We start from the raw sequence: 18,806 nt of genomic DNA on the forward strand, positions 1-18,806 counted from the left end.
AATAGGTTCAGATTCAGGATGGCATTTGAATTTATTATTTTATCTTTTTGAAAGATTATTTTCTTTACCAGCTTGTAGTAAGGCCATGGTATTATAGTCAAATATTTATTTAGGTTCTCAGTATCAGATTTGTTTCAATTCCTTTTTTTAAAATAGAAAATAGTTTTTTTCTTCACATAACATATCCTAACCGTGGTTCTACCACCCCTTTACTCCTCACAGTTCTTTCCAGCACCAACCTCCAGTCAGGTCCACTCCCTTTCTGTCATTCAGAAGCAAATTGGCTTCAAAGGCATGGTAATAAAAACGAGATACAACAAAAACTAATATATCAAAATAGGACAAAGCAAGAAGACAGAAGGAAAAGAGCCCAGAAGAAGGGTCAAGAATCAGAGATCCACTCATTTGCACACTCAGCAATCCCATAGAAACAGTAACCTGGAAGCCATAATATATTTTCAGAGGACCTGGTGCAGAACCTGCCTTCCTTGTGCATACTGCTCCAGCCTCTGTGAGTTCATGAGCTGTGCTCATGTTGATGTAGAGGACCTCGTTTTCCTGGTGTTTGCTGTCAATTCAGGCTCTTACATTTTGCTTCTTCTTCCTCAGAGTTTCTTCTTGCCTGAAAGGAGGGATTTGATAGAGACATCTTATTTAGAGCTGAATATTCGAAGGTCTCAATGTCTGGTTGTGGGTCTTGGTATTTTTGCCCATCTGCTAGATAAGGAAGCTTTTCTGATGATGTTGACAGAATGTCATTGGGAGTCATTTTATTTTTATGTGCTTTTGCTTTCTTTAAAACAGTGCTATTTAATTTTGCTGTAGGTCTCTGGACTATCTAGACTAAGGATAAGCATATATAAAAAATATATATCTCATGACACTGAGACCATAACTTCTATCATACTACTGAGGATAATGGGACAAGCACAGGCCAGAGCCTCTGCCATAGCAAAGGGGACTCTGATATTCAAGATCTGATGGTTAGAGCAGGCTTCTTTGTAGCTGCTCACATGGTGCTCACAGGTCTTGAGGGGCTCCTGTGTGTAGCTGTATAATGGTTAGAAATGCTGATTTAAACGACAAGTGTTGTTGGGATTATGTTCCCAATGGTCAGGGTTTAGACCCAAATTTCACTGTCATCCCCAAATTCATCATAGAACACTGAGTGCATTTCCGTATTCTGAAGACCTTTGAAGGTATTTCCTTTATCAGTAAATATGTGCCTAGCTTATTAATGTCTGAAAAAAATAAACAAAATTGATAGAAATAGGAACCCAAGAAACTAAAACATAATGTCTGAACTGTGAAGCTCCCAACATTGGACAAATAAAGATTTCTTTTCACAAATGACTTTGACTGTTTTTGTTTTGCTTTGTTTTACTTTTATTTTCATTTTTTATATTATTTACAGTTTATTCACTTTCTATCTCAGCTGTAACCCCCTCCCTCATTCCCTGCCAATCACACCCTCCCTCCTTCATCTCCTCATATGCCCCTCTCCAAGTCCACTGATAGGGGAGGTTTTCCTCCCCGTCCATCTGATCGTAGCCTAACAGGTGTCATCAGTACTGGATGCATTGTCTTCTTCTATGGCTTGGCAAACCTGCTCTCCCCTCAGGGGACAAGATATGTATACACACACACACACACACACACACACGTATATATTGCCAGGGGGATAATATTTTTCTTTACCATGGTAAATAACTTTGAGAGATAAATCACTACACACTGTCTGGGAATCACCAGTAACATTTGATGTTTCTTTAGCCAGAAACTATTCCTCAAAGCCTAATGAGCTGGGGTAGTATTATGTCCTCATTTCAAAAGGTATTTTAGTCAGTGAGGTCAAAGCTTCCTGATCATTGACAATCAGGGCCCAGACATTGCCTTGATTGGCAGTTATCAAGCTTTATCTATTTTTCCAATAGAAAATGAAAGTAGACTTGGAGAGGAGAATAGGAGGAGATGAGGGAGGAAGAGTGGGATTGGGAGTGAGGGGGCTACACCTGGGATACAAAGTGAATAAACTGTAATTTATATAAGAATAATAATTTATTTTAAAAAATAAAATGTATGTTTTAATCCTCTCATATGTAGTTTTATGTTTTTCTATAAGCTTTAGAATGAGAAAAAGTAAGCTTAAAGGGAAAGAGCCATCTATTTTAGCACAGTAAATTGTAGTAACCAGGTAAATTATTCCCTTCAATGTCCAGTTACTTTAAATAAAATAATGTTTCAAAACCGGAATGCTCTATAAAATCAGCTGCTTTGAGATCAGATTCACAGATTAGACAAATCATCCTATGTGTGCATCCCAGGAAGCCACTGGCTGTATTTAATGCAGGAGTAGCACGACTGTGTAAAAATTTACTCTTGTATAGCTCCTGCCTTTTAATTTTAGTCAGGCTCCCTAAATGCCTCTAAGTCTGAATTCAGTAAAGTCAAGCATTTCATACAAGAAAGCAACATGTTATCCTAAAACACCAACTGTTTAGTTAAAACTAGGAAAGTCAGGACTTTCTTGGTTTTCCTTCCTGATCACTGAAACCTAGTACTCAGTTTCCCTTGTGGACATCAAATCCTCTAAAGAAGCCACTTTACTTGAAATTGACCTCACTGTTTCTTGATCTTGCTTTCTTCTTTACTGCTGTCAGAATGAACTGTGAAGATGATGTAGGACTTTCTTATTCTGTGACTGGAGATACATTGAACTTGCCCTATGGGAATAGAGACACCCAGGAATCAGTATATCTTTCCCAGCCAACATAACAGGAATGACACTGTAATATTTCTTTCTGAAGTTCTCTGTTGATGTAGAAAAAAAGTTTATGTATATCCATTTGGACCTATTTCTAGGTCTTTCTTCTTCCATTGTATAGTCTACTTGTTCCTTCACTAAATCAATCTTGATGAATTAGTTTTATAACATATTGAGTATTGACAAAGTGTTATTTTTCTATAATAAAGTTATTAATATCTTATATAACCAGATTCATTGTACAGTCTATTTTTTTCTATTGACATTCCTATTCCATATACAGAGAAACAATTTTTGAAAAAAAAGTTCTTATTTACCTTCATTACTTGCTGAGCTAGATATTTTCAGAATCTAAATCATACTAGATATATGGAAAGTTAATGCATTACCTCAAATCCATTATTTCAATATTAATTCAATTATTTAATCATGTCAGCAATATAAATTTGTCTCCAACTATATTTGCATAAAATAAGATAGTTTTTATGTAATTGCCATAATTGCTTTGAGTTTATTTTCAATGATATCTCTAAATTAGAGTTAAGGATAATTAATCTGATTCAGCTTTCAGTATTTTTATACAGATAGTTTAATTAAAAGTTTGATTATCAAAAATAAATTGATCAGGCAAACGAGGTAAAGAATGGACACAATAGATAACATATCTAAATTACCATTAGGAAGCAATTAATTTTATAATACGGAGAATTACTAACATTTCTCATTCAGAAATAAGCAATTATTACCTTTTCAATAAGGATCACAGTATTTAAATAACAACAACAAAAAATAATCCTAGTATATAAGACAAATAAAATAATACTTCTATCTCATGTTCTAAGCATAATTAAAATATATCAAGTTATATGATTAAAAATACCAGATAGTAATTTTTGCTTATAACTTGACATGTATTTTCATGAAATATTGTATTACATTTTATTTTCTGGTTATAAAAGTTTAGTCGGCAATTTATATTTGCTTTAGCACTAGTGTTTTCATGAGTTATTCTGCTTTGGGGTAAATCTACATTGTTCTCTTTGCTTCATATTTAAAAAAAACAAGCTGGCTGCCAACAAATTGTTCAATATTATGTAAAAATACAGAACATGCAATTTTTTATTTTAGGAAACTACTTTTTTAATATGTGAATTAAATAAAGTTTAAACATTATAGTAAATAAACAGACCCTTCACTGTTGATTTCACTTTGCATGGTTAAACATCAATTAAATTTTAGGAATGTGCTTTGGGTCATGAGATGTTTTTGGTTATATCAATATTATGCAGGTTGACAGAAAACAAAAAATTAATGGAAGAGGTCATTGAGATGGATATGAGACTTACTACAATTCTTCAAAAACATTTGGTTTTGAGGCTCAGTATTATTTATGAAAACTTAAGGGCTATATTCTCAGTTGTGTATTTCAGAACACTCCCTTATCACCAAAGATGAGAGAATCAAATTACTACTGTACAGAGTTATGCAAAGCTTTATCTGTTATGGGATATGTGACTCTTCATTTTGATTTTGAAGGCACAACCCAGACTTAGCTCACCTTTTAAAAATTTACATCCATAAACAATGAAGCCTGTATGTTAAAGGTCACGGTCTCCTGGAGCTCATTTGGCTCACAGCTTTGAGACACTTTCTTCAAATATTGCTCCTGTCAGCTGTCTCTTCTGTCCATTTAAGAATCCATTTGCTAATGTTATTAATACGCAAAATCCATTACATATTTCAGATTCATAACAGATCATATTCAAATGCCTTTGTTTTATAACTTAAATTTTCAAAAAAGTATTAAAAAAAGAGGCTTATATTTATAAGTCAAACTTTGTGTCATTTACTTTGGTCAGACAAATTCCCTGTGGAAGAAATAATCTTGGATAGAGCTTATTGACTAAATAGATCAGATTGATGATATAATTAGAATGGCAAATATTTATCTCTAAGGATACCAGGTTTTCATAATCTCTTTATGAGTGACTTCAAAGTCCAAATGTTCACCTGGAAAAATAGTACAGACAGTTATTGCCAAAAGTTGCCCAATAGCTTGAGAGCTGTTACAATAGATTTGACTTTCTTATTTTTCATTACTTGAAATGCAATGATTAAAACATTGTGCCAAATAGTAGTTGTGATTAAAATGAATAATTATTTTATATACAGTGGCTTAAACATGTCTCTTTTTTTATTTTCTTAAGTGTCTTTTATTTGATTTGACTGTGTTAGGCTGTTTGTACCATGGAAAGTTTTCCATTCTCCTTCAACTGTGGCAGACATTTTCAGTGGGCATAGGAGTAATGGTTGGTATGGATAGTATTTTGGTATTTGAAATGCATTGCTTCAGGCTCTTCTGGTTTTCAGAACTTCATTAGAGAAATCCGCTATTATTCTGATGGATTTGATTTTTTATTATTTAAATTTATTTTCTAATTAACTTATTTTTATTAATTACAATTTATTCTTTTTTCTCTTTTTTATTATTATTGTTTATTAGAGTTTATTCAATTTGTATCCCACTTGTGTCCCCCTCCCTCTTCTCCTCCTATGCTCCTCCCCTAGTCCACTGATAGGTGAGGTCTTCCTTCCCTTCTATTTGACCCTAGCCTATTAGATCTTTTGTGTTCCACCTGTAACCACCTCTCTTGTCCCCTTCCTATCCTACCCACCTTTCTTCTTCTCCTCCCAAGCCCCTCCCCACGTCCACTGATAGAGGGAGTCCTCCTTCTCTTCCATCTGACTCTAACCTCTAAGGTCTCATCAGGATTGGCTGCGTTGTCTTCCTCTGTGACCTGGTAAAGCTGCCCCACACCCAAGGGGAGGTGATCAAAGAGCCACTGACTTCATGTAAGAGACATACCCTGCTCCCCTTACTAGGGTACTCACTTGGACACAGAGCTGCCATGGCTACATCTGTGCAACAAACATGTCTTTTTTCCTTTACATGTTTTTTCACATATGTTGGAAAGAAAACACTATTATTTCAGTGTTTCTGGAGTTGGTACTGGAGTGAAGAGTTATCCACTGCTTGTTGCTGCTTTGTTAAATTGTTTCAGAACACTCTCTAGCAAAGGTATTGAGTTAAAAAAAATCCCAATCATCAACTGGATTCAAGTGAGAAAGAACCTTCTAATATGGACACAAAATCATCTCAAATAAGCCAAAGTTACTACGGTATGTCTATCACAACTTTAAAGGATACAGTATTTATGTATGGTCATTTGTGACACAATCTGCCTTGGGGATAATGTGTCGGATAACACAGAACCCTAATAAGAATATAAATCTGCATTGAAGCTCCAATTTTAAAAGCTACTGTATTTTATAATAAAGCTGTAATCCTTTTTTCATAAGCAAATATTATGGGGAAGTATAACAGAAAAAATTTGCAGTGATGAAATTTTTCCATCTGGCAGCAAATGTTTTCCCCTACAAATTCTTTTCTATTAAGTACAGTCATGGATAATCACAAATATTCTTCTCTTTTGGAGGGTAAATACAAATAAATTTAAAAGTTGCAACTTGATTTTATTAATTAAGTTGTGTAAATATAAGTTTTCTTTTATTTCAAGAACTTGCAGTCACCATACTATGTGAACTATGAATTTTATCATCTTCCTTCAACTTTCAGAAAAGAACTACCACCCTTTTTTCCTCTAATTTCAGTCCCATTTATTATATCAATGATTAATATTAAGAACATATTAAGTATCCAATGCATGTTAAAAATCATACTTCAAACAACTTCATTTTATACAAAAGTGGGGAAATAATTACACACATTAAAATGATTACGGTGAAAACTGTAGATTAAAGACTTCTTGCTATTAGGGTAGTTTCACAAGGGTCACTGGCATTTAAATGAGATTGTCTTCATTAAGGCTTAAATTGAAATGATTTGAAATCTGAAGCAAAATCATTAGCACGGGTGCTTCAGTACTCCGTGCTTTCTAGCCATTCCTGATGGCTTACAGAAGACTTTGATTTGATTCCCAGGAATGGAGGTATCCTCTTGGCAGATCCAGCATGACAGTGAGACCTTAGGGAAAGTTCAATGGCCTCAGAAATAAGAGCACCTCACAATATTAGGAGATGGTCAGATATGAGTAATGAATGAGTAACTTAACTCCAGTCTGTTGTACACTGATAAATACATGGGAATTATCTTGTCTTCAGTACAGTTACAATTCCTTAGTTAAACTGAGTTTTAAAAAGACGTAGTCATAAACTGAATTGAAGTACTGTGCTGATAATTTATAATCAATGATATCACTATAATTTATCACATACACTTTATTTTTGAAAATAAAATTTTATTGAATCATTGGCATATTTAAATTCTATGTAATTGTATGGACAGCTTCAAAACTATATTCAATTTTGATTTGCCGCAGTTTCTGATTGTAATTTTATAATACTTTTGAAATAAGTCATATATATATATATCCACCATATGATTTAAACTTATTCTGAATAGAATAATTTATTTTTTAATAAAATGGGTATTTCTATGAAGTGTTTCTTCTAATGTGATCAGTGTGACATAATTGCTTTAATTAACATTCTTCTGCAGGCACTATAATTGCAGAAATTAGAAAATTATTGTAATAGTAGTAATGATAATATTTATAATGACAATAGATATAAACATACCAATTATGTTGTAGATTTAATTACAGGACAAGAAATAGGCTAATGGCTCAATTTTTTAAAAAGTTTTCAATTAATTCCCTCAATAATCTCATTGCATAGGTATTGCTTTTAGGATATTTTTTTTCAGAAAAGAGAGTAGTGAAATAAAATTATTAGACATTTAGCACAATATTACATTACTAAAAAGTGATGGTCCATATGGTTTTAACAGTAAATAACAGGTATAGTTACTCTAACAAATTCACATGCTAAGATGTTTACACACACATATATTCATGTAAAAATATACATATGTATTTGTGTATTTTTCTAAATTCATATCAAGAAAAAGGCATGAAAATAATTTTTAGATAAAAAATTAAAAATGAGGATGAGAATATACATGCTGGTATTGTTTAAATCATCAATGTATGCATAAAAATATATCCAATAATTTTCACATTTATATGAATATGTATGCACTTTAAGAAATACTGGGAAGATTTTATAATCATCATACTTAAGTATATAAGTGAATGTTTGCATGTGACAGAGAGATTAAGCGGATTACAAGATATCATGGATATGAAGAACTTAGCCTCATGTCTATCAAACATTAATTAAATGTTTGCTATTAGTAATATACAAATGGCATAAACTACTGTTCATATATAAGTTCCTATGCTGATATGCTTTTAACTACTTAAAGAGCTTTTGTTTATTGGTATACAGCATCAGCATCTTCATCAACATTATAATATTTTGGACATCAGCATCTTCATCAACATTACAATTTTTGGATATCAGCATATTCATCAACATTATAATGTTTTACTTCCTCTTCAGGGATTGAGAAAAATCACTACAAAATTCTAGTAATGTTATCACTTTAGATGTTCTGTGTGATACTAATGACTCACCCATGAGTTTCCTGCTATGTACTTGCATAGCATTTATCTCAAGACACTGACCACAAGATGACAGTGTCTTTAGAGAACTAAGTCTCCATAATAAACTGCCATCCATGCACCAATATCAACCACTAGGTTGTAAAAAACAAACAAACAAAACAAACAAACAAACAAAAAAGTATCTCCATTCATGATCTTAAGCTGTACTATGCAGCAATAGTAATAAAACTGCATGATACTGGCATAGAAACAGAACGGTGGATCAATAGAACCGAACAGAAGACCCAGAAATAAACCCACAAATTTATGGACACCTGATCTTTGATAAAGACACCAAAACCATACAATGGAAAAAAAGATAACATCTTCAACAAATGGTTCTGGTTTAACTGGATGTCTACATGTGAAAAAATGCAAATAGATCCATACTTATCACCCTGTACAAAAATAAAGTCCAAGTGGATCAAAGACCTCAACATAAAACCAGACACATTAAATCGGCTTGAAAAAAAGTGGGAAATACCCTAGAACTCATTGGTACAGGGGAAAACTTCCTGAACAGAACACAAACAGCACAGGCTCTAAGAGCAACAATCAATAAATGGGACCTCATGAAACTGAAAAGCTTCTGTCAAGCAAAGGACACTCTCATCAAAACAAAACGACTGCCTACAGCTTGGGAAAGAATCTTCACCAACCCTTTATCTGAGGGAGGGCTAATATTCAGTATATATAAAGAACTAAAACAGCTGAAAAGCAGCTAACCAAGTAATCCAATTAAAAAATGGGGGACAGAGCTAAACAGAGAATTCTTGATAGAGGGATATCGAATGGCAGAGAAACACTTAAAGAAATGCTCAACCTCATTAGCCATCAGGGAAATGCAAATCAAAATGGCCCTGAGATTTCACCTTACACCATCAGAATGACCAAGATGAAAAACTCAAGTGACAACACATGCTGGAGAGGTTGTGGAGAAAGGGGAACCCTCCTCCACTGCTGGGGGCAATCTAAACTTGTACAACCACTCTGGAAATCAATCTGGCGCTTTCTGAGACAACTAGGGATAGTGCTTCCTCAGGATCCAGCCATACCACTCCTAGGCATATATCCAAAAGGGGCTCAAGTACACAATAAGGAAAATTTTATAGCCATGTTGGTAGCAGCTTTATTTGTAATAGCCAGAAGCTGGAAACAACCCAGATGCCCCTCAACTGAAGAATGGATGCACAAATTGTGGTACATCTACACAATGGAGTATTACTCTGAAATGAAAAATAAGGAAACCATGAAATTTACAGGTAAATGATGGGACCTGGAAAGGATCATCCTGAGTGAGCTGTCCCAGAAGCAGAAAGACACACACAGCCTATACTCACTCATGTAGACATGTAACATAGGATAAACCTACTAAAACCTGTACATCTAAATAAACTAATCAAGAGAGAGGATCCTGACTAAAATGCTCAATCCCCATCCCAAAAGGCAAAGAGGATGGACATCAAAAGAAGAAGAAAACACAAAACAAGTTAGGAACCTGCCACAGAGGGCCTCTGAAAGGCTCTGCCCTGCAGACTATCAAAGCAGATGCTGAGACTTAAGGCCAACTGTTGGTCAGAGTGCATGGAATCTTATGTAAGAAGTGGGAAATACTAAGATCTGGAGAAGACAGAAACTCCACAAGGAGAGCAACAGAACCAGAACATTTGAACACAGGGGTCTTCCCAGAGACTCATACTCCAACCAAGTACCAGGCATGGAGATAACCTAGAACCCCTGCACAGATGTAGCCATGGCAGTTTACTGTCCAAGTGAGTTCCATAGTAATGTGAAGAGGGACTGCCTCTGACATAATCTGAGTGGCCTGCTCTTTGATCACCTCCCCGTGAGGGGTGAGCAGCCTTACCAGTCCACAGAAGATGACAATGCAGCCACTCCTGATGATATCTGATAGACTAAGATCAGAAGGAAGGAGAGGAGGTCCTCCCTTTTCAGTGGACTTGGGGAGGGGCATGAGTGAAGAAGGGGGAGGGAGGGTAGAACCGGGAGGGGAGGAGGGAAGGGCTTATGAGGGAATACAAAGTGAAGAAAGTGTAATTAATAAAATAAAACAAAATTTTTAAAAAAGGGACTGGGAGGAGACATGGGAGGAAATTACAGATGGGATACTTAGTGAATAAATTGTAATAAATAAATAAAATATGATTCAATAAAAGTTATGATTAATAAAAAGAATGACATTTCAACATAGTAGATAGACAAGACAGGGAGTAGAGAAATATTTGACAAAAAAATTCTCAGAGTCACACAGATATAAAAAGAAATGTTGAGAATTTATAGGGGAAAAGTTTGCAGACATTCATTAACAACAGGGGGCAATTACTAGTAACCAATAGAGAGAAAACAGATATTTTGTATATTTTGGATTAATGAAATCATTTTGAAAACCAGTAACAGAAATTGGCAAAATCAAGAGGTGGAGCAAAGGTGATATCTGTGAATAAGAAATCTCTTTAATGAGAAGCAGGACATCATGTTCTCTCTTACAATTCTTTCCCATATTGTAAAGTTCAGTAATTAAAAATGTGTTAGAATCAACCAGATTCTTTTAATTTTATTAATTTTAATGTTTAAAATCACTAGCATTTTCCATTTTGTAAACTATTCTCTAAGCAAACAAACATGGTATTTATAGTAACAATGAAATAAAAGTGAGGGCAATTGTGCAGGTCTATAAAAGGGTTTTAAATCTAAAATGTTTCATTTTGTCATTTGCTATTTACAAGTTTTAGTTAACTTCCATGCTAGCAAAAAATATTGTTTTTTTGTGATGGTAATCATAGTTGTACTCTTTTTTATTAATTGTTTATTTTTTATGTTAACTACAGTTTATTTACTTTGTATCCCAGCTGTAGCTCCTTCCCTCCTTCGCTCCCAATCTCACCCCCCCATCTCCTCCTTGCCCATCTCTAAGTCCAGTCCTGGTGATACCTGATAAGCTAGGGTCAGATGGAAGGGGAGGAGGACCTCCCCTATCAGTGGACATAGTTGTACCCTTCATGGCCACAAAAACTCGATGAGTCACCCAGTTTCAGGGACTGAGTAGCTACTGTGTTCTCAAGTTCATTTTCTGTTTGGAGTATGGCATTCAGGTTTATTATTAGCTGCAACATGTATCATCATCCATAAAACTGTGTTATTTCCTTACCTAGATTAGAATACAGTGACAGTGTAGACAGCTACTGTTGGAATAGCAACCCACTATCAGGTAAGTCCATCTAATAACACTTTGAAGTAAATTCATTATATCAATTATTTTTCTATGAAGAACTGTAGACCACATTTTCTATTACTCTTTGACTAGAATAAAATACTATATCAATGACAACAGACCAACAAGATTTTCACTCTCCCATAATAACTACACTGCAATTGAGGGAGGTAGTGTTTATTTTACTTGATATATAAAACCCCTCATATTTACGCTTTAGCTATTTATCTTTTTTTTATTTTTTTTCAGGTTAATTTTGTTCTCATTCTACCTTATCTTCATTCTAGCCAAATTATATGAACTAGAAATTATAAAAAGTAACTTAAGCAACTGTTTTAAGATATTTCCCTAATCCTGTCCCTCCTATACCCCATACTACACCACTATGTCATATCTAATATTGTGCAAGGAAATATGGCATACATGAAAACTTGTTATGCTGTTGATGAGATTCCAATAAGAAGAAATATAAGTTTTAGCCAAAATGCCTGTCATTTAGCTATAATAGAATTGAAGCATTTGTTTCTGTGTTTTTCCGATATACCCATCTTCTCATGATGGATTTTTTAAGAAATTCCTTAATTATTCCTTTAATAATCTCTTAGCTTAATCCAACTATCATATCTTGTAGCCATTACTTGGGCAGTTATATCTTCATCCCTCTCTTCTGGGTTTCTCTTTCTTCTCTATATATGTATAAGCTCAAAAAGGTAAACTATTTTTAAATAATAGTAATCTTTTCCAGTGGTTAGACTAGAAATCCAACTCTAGCCAGTCATTACTGAGTAACATAGACTGGGTTTAAAAAATGTGCTTGGTTTTGCTTCTAAAAGTAGTCTTAAATTTCTTCTGTCTTTATTTTTCTACTCTGCTATGTCACACATACCTAGTTTCTCCTTAGTCAACTAAAATATCTTTCGGAAATAAGTATTCTTAAATTTATTCCCTACTTATCTCAACATTTCAGAAGTTACTACCTCATTTTTATATGGCAACAATACATATGTAGTCAGATAATACTTTTTTGCCCACCACTTGCTGATCATGCATAATATCATGGATAACTTTTACATAATCTTTGCTCTCAGAGACTATATATGGGATTGAAGCATATTACATTTCTCACAGATTAGCTTGCTTTCTATTTTTCTGAATGATGGCCACCATCATTAAGTAAAATCTTGAGATATAAAAATTATAAATATGGCTTGTAATTTTGACCTTTGTATACACTGACTTCTAACAGACTTCCCTGCACAAGAGATGCACATGTAATTGAATAAGGAATAATGACAATATATAGATAGATGTACCATAAACAATGGCAAAGCTGAAGCATATGTATTCAGTGAAGACAGTGTCACAAGTTTCGCTTCTTCAGTTATAAAGAATAAAAACTTTAAATCTGCATATTTGTAAAATGTTATTATTTCAACTACAGATTATAGAAATAGATTTACTTTTTGGTTTAAACAAAAAGTCTCCTTTAAAGAAAGAGGGTTTCCAGAATTTTCCAATACCATGGCCTTCAGAAGACTGTATTACAAATGCATAGCTCTAGAAAAATACACATCTATGTTTAAAATAATTCTGTAAAAGAAACCTGATATGGTAATTCAGAAATTATAGATTTTTATTATGTGTGTGAGAGAAAGTTATTCATTATTCTGGAAATTAAAAATTTCCCATACATTACCATAGGCAAAGTCTAGTTAGTGACTATTACTTGATATTTGATTACATTTTAAACATCTCTCCACAGCAATACTATTACCTTTGCGAAAGCAATTGAATCTTCCCTCTACCCTCTTTAGTTAGGATGGGTGGGTGGGTATTTCAGCTGTGAATGAAGCATGCACAACTTGTTTGTGTGTGTGTATGTGTGTGTGTTTTACTTTCTAGGAAGAGTTTTCAAATAAAAAGTTGATGCAAAATACTAGTGATGCAAAATATAACAGGAAGTTCTTACAAAAGCCAATAGAGTTGTTTCTGTTAAAGATTATTAACTTTCTCATGAGAATGCTTCCAAATCCCTTTTTTGGTTACAGAAATGGTTTTATATAAATAATCATAATTAATATCCTTGAGTACTTAAATAAACATAAGAAGCTAAAGACAGAAGTGCAAGCAAAACAACAGGTAAAAATATTAAATACATTTCCTCCTCATGAGTTCATGATGCTTTGACAAACAATATGATCTAGGGCTTGATTTGAAGAACAGAAAGTACCTAAGTCTTTCATGGAAAAGTAGCCTACACTGAAACAAATATAACTTTTATTTCAAGTTATTAGGACTGGAAGCGAAGTGCTTTCTTTCAAATGTAGTTTATTTTTGGCTCTGTGTCTCACTTACTCTTCTGTGTTTGGTGAATGTAATAATTTTCCCACCTAGCTCCAGCTTAGCTTTGAGTTTGGGTCTCTGTTTATGATAGTAGAGCAACTGACGATGTTGTACATTATGGTATGTGATACTCTACTAAACTCTGTGCAGATAATTTTCTATCAGTGATAGAAAAATGTCCTAGGAATAATTCCTTGAACAAGGTTTAAAAGTGTTTACCTTTCTGAAAGACAAGTTCTACAATAGTGTCTGTTTCTGATACTACTTTTTTAGTTTGACAACTTAATCTTGAGTTCCCTTAAGTAAGAATATTCTGTGAAGTATCTCTGATGGTCATTGTATCTTAATCATATATCTTGAGCTTTGTGGATATCTGGAAACCCAGCCATTTAGTATTAAGTTTATGATTATCTGAATTTTATCATAACTTTGTCATCTATCAGAGATGATAAGGACTCTTGCCTACAGAAAAATAAAACCTGAAAACATCACTATTTCTTTTACAACGAAATAATATGTAATCATTTATTAAAGCCTTTCTTATTTTTATGTTAACTAGTTTAACTAGAAAGCCTGAAATGAATTTTTTTAAATCCAAAGAAAAAAGAAGGAAGTATAAAATTTTAATAATCTCAAAGGGAGCTGAGAGTTGTAGTTACATGCCAGTGATCCTGCAAATGGGAGGCAAGGACAGGATGATAACTTGGCGTCCAGCCTGGGAAACCCAAAAGTTATAGGAAATATGTTCTCTGCAAAAGAAGAGATGGATGGGTGAGAGAGAGAGCGAGAGAGACAGACAGAACTTAAAGCAATAATATCATGGATATTAGAACAGAACTGGGTGCTAATTATGTAAAATGGAATTTTCTTCTTTATATTAATTATTTGGATCACATTTTATTTTACTTATTTTTTTTCTTAAAATAAAGGGGAGGAACATGTGTGAAGAAGGGGGAGGGAAGGTGGGATTTGGAGGGGAGGAGGGGGGTTTATGAGGGGATACAAAGTGAATAAAGTGTAATTGATAAAAGTTAAAATATTTGTTCATTTTAATCTCAATTGCAACTTCACTTCCTCCTCTCCTCCTAGGCTCACCCTCCGACCCACTTCCCCATACCCCTTTCCTTCTCCTATCCAACCTCCACACCCCCAGGTACCAACCCACCCTGACACATCAAGTTACATCAGGACTGAGTGACTCCTCTTTTACTGTGGCAAGACAACCCAGCCCAGTTAGGAGAAATGATCCAAAAGCAGACAACAGAGTCCATGTCAAAGACAACACCCATTTGTGTTTCTATGGGACCCTCGTGAAGACCAAGCTGCCCCTCAGTTACATATTTGTAAGGGGGGAGGGTTGGACCAGTCCACACACATTCTTTGGTTGGTGGTTCAGTCTTATGAGTCCCTATAGAGCTAAGTTAGTTGACTATGTAGGTATTCTTGTGGTGTCCTTGACCCATCCCGATCCTTCAATCCTTCCTGTAACTCTTCCACAAGACTCCCTGCATCTGTTTCCATTATCTGCTGGATGAAGCCTCTCAGATGACAGTCATCTTTGGTTCCTGTCTGCAACAATAATAGAGTGTCATTAATAGTGTCAGGGGTTGGCTCTCTCCCATGGTCTCAAATTGGGCCTGTTATTGGATGGCCATTCCCTCAGTCTCTGTTAATCCTTAGTCATCTTGAAGGTAAAACCAATTTTGGGTTCAGGATTTTGTGCGTGGGTTGGTGTCCCTCTCCCTCCACTGGAAGTTCTGTATGGCTACAGGATGTGGCCACTTCAGTCTCAGGTATGTTCACCCCGATATCTTCTCAGGAGCCTCTCTCATCTTAAGTCTCCAGCTTGTCCCAGATGCCCCAACGCCAATTTCCTTTCTCTATCCTAGCCTTCTCACCACCAATCCTGCTCTCCCCACTCCTGATTCCACAACCCCCATTCCCTTCTTCACCCCTTCTCTCACCCAGATCCCTCTCTTCCACCACTTCCACTGTCTATGATAAATATTTTCTTTTTCTTTGTGAGTGCGTGTGCATGTGTGTGTGTGTGTGTGTGTGTGTGTAGAATTCAAGCCTCGTACCCAGAGTCATCCGTGTTTCTTAGTTTCTTTGGATCTGTGGGTTTGTGGCATGGTTATCCTATATTATATTGCAAGTATCCATTTATGGGTGAGTCCATGCCATTTCTGTCTTTCTGAGCCTCACTCAGGATATTTTCTAGTTCCATCAATTTGCCTGCAAATTTCATCATATTTTAAAATAGCTAAATAGTGTTCCATTCTGTAAATGTACCACATTTCCTTTATCCATTCTTTGGATGAGGGACATCAGGGTTTGTTCCAGTCTCTGACTATTACATATAAAGCTGCTATGAACATAGTTGAGCAAATGTCCTTGGGGTTTGGGGAAGCATCTTTTAGGTGTATGCCCAGGATTGATATTGCTGGGTCCTGAAGTAGAACCATTTTAATTTGGTTTCTTGGTTTGTTGGTGTTTAATTTCTTGATTACTTTATATATTTTAGATACTTTTAAGTGTTTAATTTCTTGAGTTATTTATATATTTTGGATAAGTCTATGAGATGTAGGATTTTTGAAGATCTTTTGCCAAACTGTACGTTGATGTTTTCTTCAATTGATGGTGTCATTGGCCTTACAAAAGCTTTTCAGTTTAGGAGATGACATTTATTAATTGTTGCTCATAGGGAATGAGCTGTTGGTGTTCTGTACAGGAAGTTGTCTCTGTAGAGAAATAAGCAATATTAATAGTTACTTTAAAACAGCAATTTTTCAAAGCAAAATTGAAAAAATCATTACAAATTTATTTTTCCTATATGTTCCTCTTTAAATTAATGTCTAATATTTCACTTTAAAATTGATAACGTGCTAATTTTGTTAAAATTTTGATGCCAGATTTTAGTATTCTAATATTTAATGTACTCAAACTCAAAATTAAAGACACAGGATTATAATAAAATATCACTTACATGAGGAAAATTAATAGTACTATAATCAAACAAAATGTTAAAGTGGTTGATTTTACATTAGCTCATTTTAAAATTTATTTTCTGTGCCTTTTAATTACAAAATTACAAAGAAATTTCATAATTTTAATAATTATTAAGATACACCAAATTGGCAAAATTTGTGTAGTACATTATTTTTCAAAAAGTTATTGCAGTTGTTCTCCTCCTACACTCATATCCATTGTGGTACATCTATACAATGGAGTATTACTCAGCAATGAAAAATAAGGAAATCATGAAATTTGCAGGTAAATAGTGGGACCTGGAAAGGATCATCCTGAGTGAGTTGTCCCAGAAGCAAAAAGACACACACGGTATATACTCAATGATATAAACATACAACATAGGATAAACCCACTAAAATCTGTGCATCTAAACAAACTAAGCAAAAGAGAGGACCCTAACTAAAATGCTCAATCCCCATCCTGAAAGGCAAAGAGGATGGACATCAGAAGAAGAAAACAGGAAACAACCTAGGAACCTACCACAGAGGGCCTCTGAAAGCCTCTGCCCTGTGGACTATCAAAGCAGATGCTGAGCCTGATGGCCAACTGTTCGGCAGAGTGAATGGAATTTTATGTAAGAAGTGGGAAATAGTAAGAGCTGGAGAGGACAGGAGCTCCACAAGGAGAGCAACAGAACAAAAAAATTGAACACAGGGAACTTCCCAGAGACTCATACTCCAACCAAGGACTATTCATGGAGATAACCTAGAACCCTGACAATGCAGCCACTTCTGATGAGAACTGATAGACTAAGATCAGAAAGAAGGAGAGGAGGACCTCCCCTATCAGTGGACTTGTGGAGGAGCATGCATGCAGAAAGGGGAGGAAGGGTGGGACTGCGAGGGGAGGAGGGTGGGGCTTATGGGGGGATACAAAGTGAATAAAGTATAATTAATAATAATAATAATAATAAAATAAAAAAAGGACAGCAGTGAAGCCTTCCCTACGAATGCTGCTGCAGAAGCGCAGGTAGCTGTCATCGGTGGTAGGGAAGGTGAATTCACAGTAAATGAGATCACTATCAGGGTGATGATTGTAGGGAATTCACTTTGAGTGGTCATTTCATCAACATCTGCCATATACTATTTGAAAATGTCACAATATAGACAAAATTAAAAAAGCATAAATAGAACATTCAAAGAAAACAGGGCTACGGGAAACTGAGTGATGTGTGTTGTTTTAGCAATGCTTAAAAGCAGATGCTGGTAGAACACTGGTTATTAACAGCCATTAGTTCTTTTGAATTACTAAATAAACTTCTCATTTTGCAAATGTAAAAAAAAATAATAAATAAATAAAATACAAAAAGATTCCATAGAGAAAAAGTGTAGGGGACTTACTTCAGATACAGGAGTAGGCTAAAACTTTCAGAATACCGCCAAATTGCATAGAAAATAGCCCTAAGTAACAAATTATTCTACATAAAATTTAAAAGTTTATGCACAGTAAAAACAATAAGTATAATTAGAGCATACAACACATCTACAAAATAGGCTAAAAATATTGCAAGCTATACTTAAGACAGTATAATATATATACTTTATGAACCGTAAAAATCAATCCCCAAAACACAAGGTAAACAACAAATAAATTAAGCAAATAAAGTTATTAAAAGAGGAAACACAAAAGATTGATAGATATTTTTAAAGATGTTTAACATTTCTAACTACGAGTAAAATATAAATTAATACTACAACATGGCACCACATCACATTGGTCAGATTGGTTATCCTTAAAATAGTGTCGAATGTAATTTTTGTGTTGTAAAACTAAAAGTAAAATCATAAGCTTTTAACAATTTTGAAAAATTTTTAGTATTTAAGGTTTTTAATCATATCTTACCTTATCA

This window comes from Meriones unguiculatus, chromosome 8, assembly GCF_030254825.1.
Source record: "Meriones unguiculatus strain TT.TT164.6M chromosome 8, Bangor_MerUng_6.1, whole genome shotgun sequence".
NCBI lineage: Eukaryota > Metazoa > Chordata > Mammalia > Rodentia > Muridae > Meriones > Meriones unguiculatus.